The sequence below is a fragment of the Elephantulus edwardii genome, unplaced genomic scaffold (genome assembly GCF_000299155.1).
Source record: "Elephantulus edwardii isolate Elephantulus edwardi_28Jun2011 unplaced genomic scaffold, EleEdw1.0 scaffold00015, whole genome shotgun sequence".
In the NCBI taxonomy this organism is placed as follows: domain Eukaryota; kingdom Metazoa; phylum Chordata; class Mammalia; order Macroscelidea; family Macroscelididae; genus Elephantulus; species Elephantulus edwardii.
The window spans coordinates 7307701-7318649 of record NW_006399765.1 but is presented as its reverse complement, the minus strand read 5'-3'; the positions used below and the strand labels follow the sequence as shown (position 1 = coordinate 7318649).

At 39.3% G+C, this 10949-nt stretch overlaps 1 pseudogene; it reads right to left on the bottom strand.

Annotated features, from left to right (window-relative positions):
* Positions 1 to 8263: 8263 nt before the first annotated feature.
* On the bottom strand, positions 8264 to 9232 carry LOC102848061 (annotated as a pseudogene).
* Positions 9233 to 10949: the final 1717 nt, after the last annotated feature.

Below are 10949 nucleotides of genomic sequence, written 5' to 3'. Positions count from 1 at the left end.
TCAACTGATTTTTAACAAGGAGATGAAATCAGTTAAGTGGGGTGTTAGCAAAATTGGAAAACTATCTGCAGAAGATCCACACCTCACTCCATATACAAAAACCAACTCAAGGTGATCATGGACGTAGGACTAAAACCAAGGATTATAAACGTCATTAAAGAAAAGCCTGGGAAAACTCTCTAAGTTTTAATCCACAACATAAACACTCTTCCAAGTACACTGAAAAATCTACAACCAGGAGAAGATAAAATAGATGAATGGGATATTCTTCTAAGAATCAAATCCCTATGCACATCCAAAAACTTCTCCAACAGGGTAAAAAGGGAAGCCACAGAATGGGAAAAAGTATTTGGTAATGACATGTCAGATAAGGGACTTATATCGAGAATTTATAAAATAATTGACCACCACAACAAGATAAAGGTAAATAATCCAATTGAAAAATGGGCACAGGATATGAACAGACATTCTAAAGAAGACATTCAGATGGCCAACAAGCACAAGAAGAAATGTTCAAAATCCCTAGCCCTAAGAGAGATGCAAATCAAAACAACCATGAGATAGCATCTCACCCCAGTAAGAATAGCAAAATTTAACAGAACAGCAAGCAACAAATGCTGGCAAGGTAATGGAGAAACTGGAACCCTTCTTTGCTGTTGGTGGAAGTGTAAAATAATGCAACCACTGTGGAAGGCGGTGTGACGCTTTCTCCGAAAGTTGCAAACAGAGGTACCATTTGACTCAGCAATTCCACTACTGGGAATATACCCCAGAAAGACCATAACTGCCACCCAAGCAGATATATGTGCATCCATGTTTATCGTGGCTCTGTTCACAATAGCAAGGAGTTGGAAACAACCTAAGTGCCCATCAACAAATTAATGGGGAGAGAAGCTGTGGTATATTCACACAATGGAATACTATGCTGCATTGAAAAACAAGGAACTCATGCAATATTATTCAAAAGGGCTGACCCTGGAGGACACTATGCTGAGTGAAATATCTCAGTCACAAAAGGATAAATATTGCATGGTGCCACTGTTGTAAAACAGGACTGACATTGGGGTTGGGGGGAGACTGAGAAAGATAGGATAAATTATGTATACTGCACTGCAACAGATGAGGGAGAGAACTGTTTAAAAGGTATATATGATTAGGTATTATTGTCATGATAGGAGTCTAGAACGAAGGCTGCATAGTGGAGTGGACTTGGGGGGAGGGATTGTATAACAATGAAAGAAGTTTTCTTTTACTTTTCAAAGAGAAGATGGAACTAGAGGGGAGGGGTGAGCAGGGAGAAAAGTGCAACAATGAATGAATGGAAATCAAAAATCACTCTAAATTTTCATTAAAATTAATTTTTAAAAAACTAATTATTACTTAGTATATAGTTATTTGTCCTTTACTGTCTCTTAAAAAGTACATATTAGTAATAAGCAACAAGATATTTAATAATAGGGCTCAGTTAAAAACTCTGCTAGAAAGCAGTAATCTTCCCTGTACTGTTTATATTTTATAAAATATAGGCCATGGTCTTTGAAATCACTTGCTATGCGTCAGAGAGCTGGAAAATGACTAGGGAGGATAGAAGAATTGATGCTTTTGAGCTGTAGTGTGGGAGAATAGTACTGAATATACCATGGACTGCTAAGAGAACAAACAGGTTTGTCCTGGAGAGGATGAAACCAGGCTGCTCCTTGGAGGCAAGGATTCTGACGCTTTGTCTGACATACTTCGGACATGTTGCAGGGAGGGACCAGTCCTTGGAGAAAGATGTCATGCTTGGAAGGGTAGAGGGACAGTTCAAGAGAGAAAATCCTCTATGAGGTAGATTGATTCAGTGACTAGGGTAATGGGAGTAGGTATGCTGGAGACAGTGAGATTGGTACAGGAGAAAGCAGGGTTTAGGGCTGTTGTACATAGGGTCGCTATGAGTTGCAGATGACTCGACAGCACAAAACAACAACAGGAGATGTGTTCATTCTCAGTGGCACACAGCCTCACTACCTTCACTGAAGAACAGACTTAGAAGAAAAGCATGTCTTAATTACCTACAGGGAGAGAATTCTCAGCTAAATTTTTTAATGTAAAAAATATAGTTAGAAAATAAATCTTAAAACGTCTCCTCAGACTTATCTGTGTATCAATACCCTAACAGGACATTATATGCAATCATATTATTAGAGCTACATCCTCATGAAATACTTACCTGGTCTACGTGGTGTAGGTGGAGGTGGCCAAGAAGGCCTTGGAGGCCTAGAAGGCTTAAAACCGCCATTTGAGAGTGAGGGAGAATTATTCCCATTGACCCTCCTATTTTCACCAGCCTCCTCTGGGTCATCTGAGCCATCTGTGTTCACTCTAGGAAAGGGAGAAAGAAAGGAAGTGAGAAAGAATGCACTTTGAATCTAACAAAATTCCAGCAAGAAGAAAGAAACTTTTGTAGATCAAAAGTTTTAGGAGCTTGTGAAAAGTTTCCTAATTTTAGACTAGCATAAGGTACATAACTTTCAGATCCATGTGCAGATGTGGGAGACAAAAATGGCCCAAAACTATTCAAAACTATTAGATATGTTGCTTTTATTGTTATGAGCTGTTGAATCACCTGCAACTTATGTACAACATGTACGTACAACAACTCTGAAGCCTACCCTATTCTATGCCACTCTCACTGATTCTGACACACTTATCCCAATTACCCCAGTTACTGTATCAATCCATGTTACCCAGGGTCTCTCCTGTGCTGCTTGTGAATTGTGTTATTGGAGTAGAGTCTGAACATATCATGGACCGCCAAGAAAACAAATAAGTTTGCCTTGGAGAGGATGAAACCAAGTTTCTCCTTGAAGGCTATGATTTTGAAGCTCCGTCTCACATAATTTGGGCATATAGCCAAGAGAGACTGGTCATTGGAGAAGGATATCATGCTTGGAAGGATGGAGGGATAGACTAGGAGAGGAAGACACTGGATATTGGTTTAGTTTTCAAATAAATCCACTAATGGCTCTATGAGAGCAGGAATAAACGGACATTCTCCAAATCCCAAATGCCAATGTCACTAAGTACAAATAACTTCACTGTCATCATTTCCTTGGTCCTGGCCATTATTTAGGGTTTTGGGCCTAAAATCAACTATGCAATGTCAGAAGAATAAATGTACACTTATTTTCCAGGGATGGATATATTATTCTCTTCTAGCACAATAAGAATAAAAATGTACAAAGTCAGTGCTCTAGAGTAGTGCGAGCTATAAGTATTTTTAAAGACACTATTATTGTGCCCATACAATGTTATCAATTGGAAACGACAAGAGAATGCTAAAAGAAAATGCAAGAATAGAAGCTACTACTTGTGTCAGTTTTAAAAAGAGTTGATTCCTTTTCCCAGGGAATGAGGTGAGGAGGGACTAGAAACAAAGAATGAGTATCAAGTTTAGAAAGCCACCTATTATTGTGTAAGGCGTGAACCATTGCATGATGTGTTAGGTGTTTAGTAGATGACAACTATTTCCTTGATACTTAGAATCACTTCTCATATTTAGACTCTAGAGTTTCTGATTAAACCAAACCTACTACTGCTATCAAGGTGATTACAACTCACAGTCAACCTCTGTTTTCCAAGGCTACAAACCTTTAGGGGAGGAGGCTGTTCATCTTTCTCTCTTAGAGTATCAAGTGAGTTCAAACAACTGTCCTTCAGTTAACAGTGCAACACATTACGCACTATGCCAACAGAGTTACTTTGTTGATCTTTTAACCTTTTCTCACCATTGACTGCAAGAAAACAAATAGCTCTGTCCTGGAGAAGGGGAAAACAAGTTGCTCTGTGGAGGCAAGGATTCTGAAGCTTTGTCTCACATACTCTGGACATGATGCCAGGATGAAGCACTTCTTGGAGGACATCATGCTTGGAAGGGTGGAGGGACAGACAGGCTAGGAGAGGAAGACCCTGAATAAGATGGATTGACATAGTGATTTGGGTCATAAGGGCAGATATGCCAGAGACAGTGAGACTGGCTCAGCATAGAGCAGGGTTCTGAGCACATTCTGTATTTGTCCTTCAATCTCATGTCCTTCATGTTCAATAAGTTTTCAGAGGCTATAAATTATATGAGAGGAAACTGTAAATATTCTCTCCTTGGGAGCAGCTTTTAGATTTTAACTGCTTGCCTTTGGGATGGCCTACCATTCAATACAAACTAGATCACCAGAATTCCAATTAATATAATCTCAATTTATACTTAACCCTGAACCAGGGGCAGGTAGTTTGAATCCACTAGTTACTTCAGGGGAAAAAGATAGGCAATCTCCTGCCATACGATTTACAGACTTCAAAAACTCATTGGAGAGCTAGTTATAAAGCTATTCCAACTCAACAGCAATAGCTCTGAGTTCCTTTCCTAAGATTATGATTATCTACCATCTCTCAACTATTTTCCTCATCTAGAAATTTCTTTATGCTAGTACTCATTTTCATCTATTCATTTCCCATTTCTGAATATACCTCTAACTCACTAAGGAGAATTGGCTACTTGAGGCCTTGATGTCAGTCTATATCCTATAGGACTTTTTGTACCACTTAAATTCTTTCTTATATTTTCATCTAAAATCTATCTACTACACTCTTATACTTATTCCATAAATATATTCAAAGACTTAAACATAAAATACTAAATCTTAACTGCTCAAGCTGTTCTTCCTCCTTTCCTTCCTTATAAATTTTTATACTTATACAATCAGAGGGCTCAAATATGGTGGAGATCATGAGTATGGATGGCACAGGATAGGGTAAGATATGACATAATTGTTTATACAGCTGCTGTGAGTCATAGTGAACTTGAGGACACCTAACAAACAGGATGCATTTAATATTTGTTGTGGTTGTTAGGTGTTGTTAAGATGGTTCTGATGCACAGTAACCTTATATACAACAAAATTTAATAACACACCTTCTTCATAATCTCTGCTTTGCTTAATCACACCAGTGCAGTCACGGTGTCATGCCATCTCTTGAGGGTCTTCCTGTTTTTAACTGACTCTCGACCAAGCATGATGTCTTTCTCCAGGGACTGATCCTTTCTCCACAAATAACATGCCCAAAGCATGTTTTAGGAAGTTTCACCATTCATGCTTCTAAGAGCTACACTTCTAGAACAGATCTATTTGCTCTACTGGCAGTCTACAGAATACTCAATATTCTTTGTTAACATTAAAATTCTTTATTCATTGTTTAATTTTCCTATACATATGTTGTTGTTGAGTACTGTTGGGTCAAAACCGACCTATAGCTGACTTTCCAGCGGCTGTTAATCATATGGGAGAATGCCGGTCCTTCTCCCACAGAGCAGTTAGTGGATTCAAACCATGTGACTTCAGGATTGCAGTGCAGCTTCTTACCACAATGCCACCAGAGCTTTCTCTCATATGCATATGAGGCAAGTGAAAATACCACAGCTTAGGTCAGAAGTACCTTAGTCCTCAAACTGATAACCAATTTTAGGGCATTTTAAGAAATAAACATCAACATGAAAACTTCTAATGATACAAGTCTATAGTACCTGGCAGTCCCAGGAGGTCTCCCATGAAGGTACTAACCAAGCCCAACTCTGCTTAAGCTTCTGAGATCAGATAAGATCGAACATGGTCAGGGTAGTATGGCCCTACACTGTTAAAAATTTCAGCTCGCTGGGTTCTACAATTAACACTCTTTAAAAAAAAATTATTAATTTTAATGAACATTTACAGAGATTTTGGATTTCCACTCATTGTTGAACTTTTCTCCCTGCCCAGCCCTCCGCCCCATTTCACACCTCTCTTTGAAGAGTAAAAGAAAAATTCTTACATCAGTATACAATCCCACCACACACCCCACCCCACCGCCCCGAATACACTCCACTATGCAACCATAATTCTGGATTCTTGTGATAACATAATACCCTATCATATATCACTTTTAAATTGTTCTCTCCCTCATCTGTTTCAATGCAGTATACATAATTTATCCAGTTTTTCTCAGTCTTACCCCAACCCTGATGTCAGTTCCATTCTACAACAGTGGCACCATGCAATATTTTTCTTTTTGTGACTGAGATATTTCACTCAGCATAATGTCCTTCAGGGTCACCCATTTTGAATAATATTGCATGAGTTCCTTGTTTTTCAACGCAGTGTAGTATTCCATTGTGTGAATATACCACAGCTTCTCTTTCCATTTATTTGTTGATGGGCACTTAGGTTGTTTCCAACTCCTTGCTATTGTGAACAAAGCCATGATAAATATGGGTGTGCATATATCTGCTTGGATGCCGGTTATGGTCTCTCTGGGGTTCCAGTAGTGGAATTGCTGGGTCAAATGGTATCTCTATTTGCAACTTTTTGAGAAAGCGCCACACCATTTTCCATAGTGACTGCACCTACAATCAACATTCTTGACACCAGCAGTCAAGAAATCAAAAGACGAAATGCATTAGGAAAATCTGTCAGGGACCTCTCCAAAGTGTTGAGGATAAAAAAAATGTCAGTTTAGAGACTAAGTTTTGTTATCCAGGCCAGGGTTGTTGCAATTACTTGCCTTGCATCAGAGACTACACAATAACCAAAGAGGACAGTAGAAGAATTAATGCCTTTAAGTTGTGGTGGGAGAGAAAAATCCTGAACATAACATAGATTGCCAAGAGAATTGAAAAATATGTCTTGGAGAGGGTTAAATCAAGCTGTTCTTTGGAGGCAAAGATTCTGAAGCTCCATCTTCTAAAGACAGAGGGACCAGTTCTTGGAGAAGGATATCATGCTTGGATGGGTTGAGGGACAGTGCAGGAGAGGAAGACCCCAGATGAGATGAATTGACAAAAGAACTGAAGTAAAGAGGATACATGTGCCAGGGACAGTGAGAACAGCTCTCCATAGAGCAGGGTTCAGAGCTATTGTGTATATAAGGTTTATATGAGTCCTGGATGACTACGGCACATAAAAACGATGTTAGACATGTTCATTTTAGGAAATATGGAGACTTTAGAAATAAGGAAAAAAAATAATTTGCAATCCAACATCCTAGAGATAGTGAAAATTCTGGAATCCTTTTGGTCCATCCTTTTTCATTGGCTAAGACTATTTTATACCCTGTATGGTTTCTTTTCCTTTCTTTACGTTTTTAAACTCATCATGTTTGGCCTTATTGTTAAATTGTAGGGGGAAGAATCCTTAATAACTGAAGAATATTCCATCATAATTTATTATATGATAATTTAATTACTTAATTCTATAACTGATTACAATAATTTATCAAGTTTTAAAAATATTTTTCTTAGTTTGCTCAAGTACATTACTTTAAAAGCTTAATTGCCGACTGGTAAATCGTTAAAACATATCTATAAAAGGTCATAATCTGTGCCTTCTATCAGATGGATATGAAACTGTCAATCTGACCAGAAAGTTTTTAGATCTTTGTAAATTTAATAAATCAAATTTTGATGTTATTTTATTCACTTAGCACAACAATAGTTTCCATGTTTACTGGGAACTAAGTATTCTATGAACCATGTAGTATATGCATCTAAAATATGTGCATTTTCCCCTTATAAGACAGTGATTTTATTTATTATTTGTAAGAGGTCTTTACAACATGAAACCATATATTTATCTGTTATTATAGGTAAAATTTTGAAGCAGGATTCATATCCACTTCCTAAACAACATACCTCCAGAAACTCTATGATCTTTGATAAATACTGACAGTTGTAGAGGGGCTTCAGGCCTTTTGTTCATAGGATCACTATGAGTCATGCTCAATTCAAAGGCAATCAACAAGAACAACATAGCTAAATATTTATCATTTGCTTTCATTCTACATCTTCAAATATACAAACATTTTATAATTAAATTTTATTTTTTTCAGGTTTTATAGCTTTAATTTGTGAAGTATCAAGCTAGATTCTACTTTGATCTTGGGATTAACTGGGACTTCAATCTGACTGCCCTTTTTCCAAACAGCCCATTTTCCTCCACCTTGATTAATCTAAAATCTCATTCCCTTCTGTAGTATTTAACAGTTAAACACTCATTTTTCATAGACATTGTCATTCAATATTTGTGATATTGCTTTTTCGATCTCTTCCTTTACCAAGCATCATTTTTTTTTAAGTTGGGTTGTGCCCCTTTTTATTGGTGGGAGATGGGAGTGCTGGCACCAGGCTTCCAGGGTCTGGCCGAGAAGTGGTGGGTGCTGGTGGGATGGACGCATGGATGTGGTCGGGGTCAGGTCAGCCTCATGCGCTGGGAGCGTACTGCAGGACCAGCCGGTCAAAGTCATTCTCCTTGGCCTGGTACTCCTTTATGAATGGATGGGACCTGTGGGAATCCTTCAGCTGTGACAGGTAGCGGTTGGTCACCTCAGGGGGCTTGCCCAGGTGCTGTGACAGGACAATGAGGTTGATCAGTGTCTCTGGGAGGCCACTGTCCTTGTTGAGTGCCTCCTGTAGCACGTCCTCAGCGTCTTCCCAGCGGCCCTGAGCCATGTGGCAGGCGGCCTGGCCGTTGAGCAGCAGCAGGGTGGACGAGCACTTGTCGGCCAGCTCCTGGAAGGCGTAGTATGCGTCCTGCAGCTTGTCACCACCCACGGCCAGATTGACCCAGGCAGTGGCCAGCTGGGTGAGGGTGGCATCCTCGTCCTGGTCCTGCATTTTCTTCAGCTCCTTCCGGGCAAAGTCCAGGCGGTCCAGCTTCAGCAAGATCTGCACTACCATGGCTGAGCACTCAAGGCTTTCACCCTGGTGCAGGGCCCTCAGCACGGCATCCGGGTTCCCGTCGTGCAGGTAGATGGAGGCGGCCATCAAAAGGAAGGTGGTGTTGATCACGTCCACGTTGCGACTCATCTCCCGGTCCAGGTGTGCCACCACAGCGTCCCTCTGGCTCTCACTGACAAGGTACTCGGCAAGCATGCGCACAGCCTGCAGCTCCGGGACGGAGGAGGGCTTGATTTCATCCTGCACCACACCATACTTCCTCTGTGCGAGGTATGCTCGGTACAGGAAGACGTCTCGCTCCACGTCCCTCTCTGGACTTGAAGGCTTCACTCGCTGCGCCTCGTTGATGCACTGCTGGTAACTGCCAATGTAGAAGGCATTCTTCACGTCAAACAGCTAGTCCACTTCCCCAGAGCCGCCGGTGGCTGGGCCGGGGGCTGGGGGAGCTATGATACTGTCGTCTTTACCACTTCTTTTTCGAGGGCCAAGCATGATTTTTTTTGGTGTGTTTTCTAATCTTCTCTTCCATTAAATACAGGTCATAATTTTCTAGTTCTCAGTCTTCCTTTTTCTTCTCCACTGATTTTTTCCTAGGCTATCACATTCCATTATTTTAAAGATCTTTAAGAATTATTTCCAAATCTGAATCTCTACTCTTTGTCTTGTTCTCTTGATCTGCTATGAAATTATTAACTACACACAGATGATCAACAAGTTCTGACTTAGGTCTTCCCACTTTCACTGATCATCATATATCCTAAACTATGCACCACAGTCACAGTAATTCTGCTTACAGAACTGTGACACTTACGCTATAAACGCAGGCAAGCTACTCTCCCTTTCTGAGCCACACTTTTCTTATTACACGTTAAAATCAGACAGCACTACCTTCCTTGGAATGTTTAAGAATTAACAGAAATAACAGGAAACATGATCAAGATAGTGCCTAGCACACAATAAGCAGGAAATCGATTGATGTTTGCTTTCTTTCTTTTAAATTACTCCATCTTCAGTCAAATATTACTAAGATTTCCTTTAACACAATGTCGGCTCTAGAACACTTCTGATTTTGTTTTTCTCCTACTATCTAAAATTGCGACCTAACACGGAATCTTAACAATGCATACATACCTAATTCGTAATTGCTTCAGGTCTTATGTCAAATGTGACTTCCTCTAGAAAGCCTTTAAACATTTTGTTTCTACATTTTAAGTATTTTTTTTTTTTACTTAAGTACCTTAATGTTGTAAAACCTGGAAAGGCTGAAACTTGTGTAAGGCAGAAACAGGTCAGAAAAGAAATCACACATTTTCCACACAAAGAATATGAAAGTGGCAAGCTTATAATCTTTCAAAGTGAAAAAACTTGCAAGACCCATAAAAAGAAAGCAGTTGAGTTCTCTGTCTCACAACTTGCACGGTAATAGGAAACACTAAATAAAATAGCTCCAAAAATGGTTAGATACAAATTAGCTCTGGAGTCAAAGAGTACAGAATAAACAAGGAATGATGTCTTCTATAAATTCTAAAGGTCTAGATTTGAAGAAGGTGGTAAATTGTTATGTAACTAAAAATATTTCTCAATTTCTTATAATTTGAGATATACCTGGGTTTATAACCACAGTGGTTCTCAAAGTGTAGACTCTGATACAGCAGTTGGCAGCATTAAGTAGAAAACTCTTAGGGGGAAAAAAATCTTGGATCTTATCCAAGATGAACAGAAACTGGGGATAAAGCCTCGCAAACTGGTTTAACAAGTCCCCCATGTGATTCTAGAACACTAGAAAGATTCAGAGATATACTCACATTGACCTTCTCTTAACCTGGTTACACATATAGTAACAATTTATACTTTCTGCTTCTATGAGTGCTGTTTTACTGTTTTTAGTATGTGTTCTCAATTGGTGGGAGGCCCTGTTAACGGAATGAATCTGAATGGGCCTTATCTCATCAACTTCACTGAGACCCTTCAAGACTTAACTGTCTTATTAATTGTGTTGAAATCCTTATCACCTAATTTTTTAAAAAGAAAATTCATTCAAGGGAGCTGTGATGGCCAAGTGGCAAGAAGATGCACTGCAATCCCAGAGGTAAAAGGTTTGGATCCACCAGATACACTGCTGAAGAAGGAGGGGCAATCTCCTATATCAGTCAAATCCAATTTGACGGTACACAAATAAAAAAATAATAAAATTTTTAAAAAATAATTT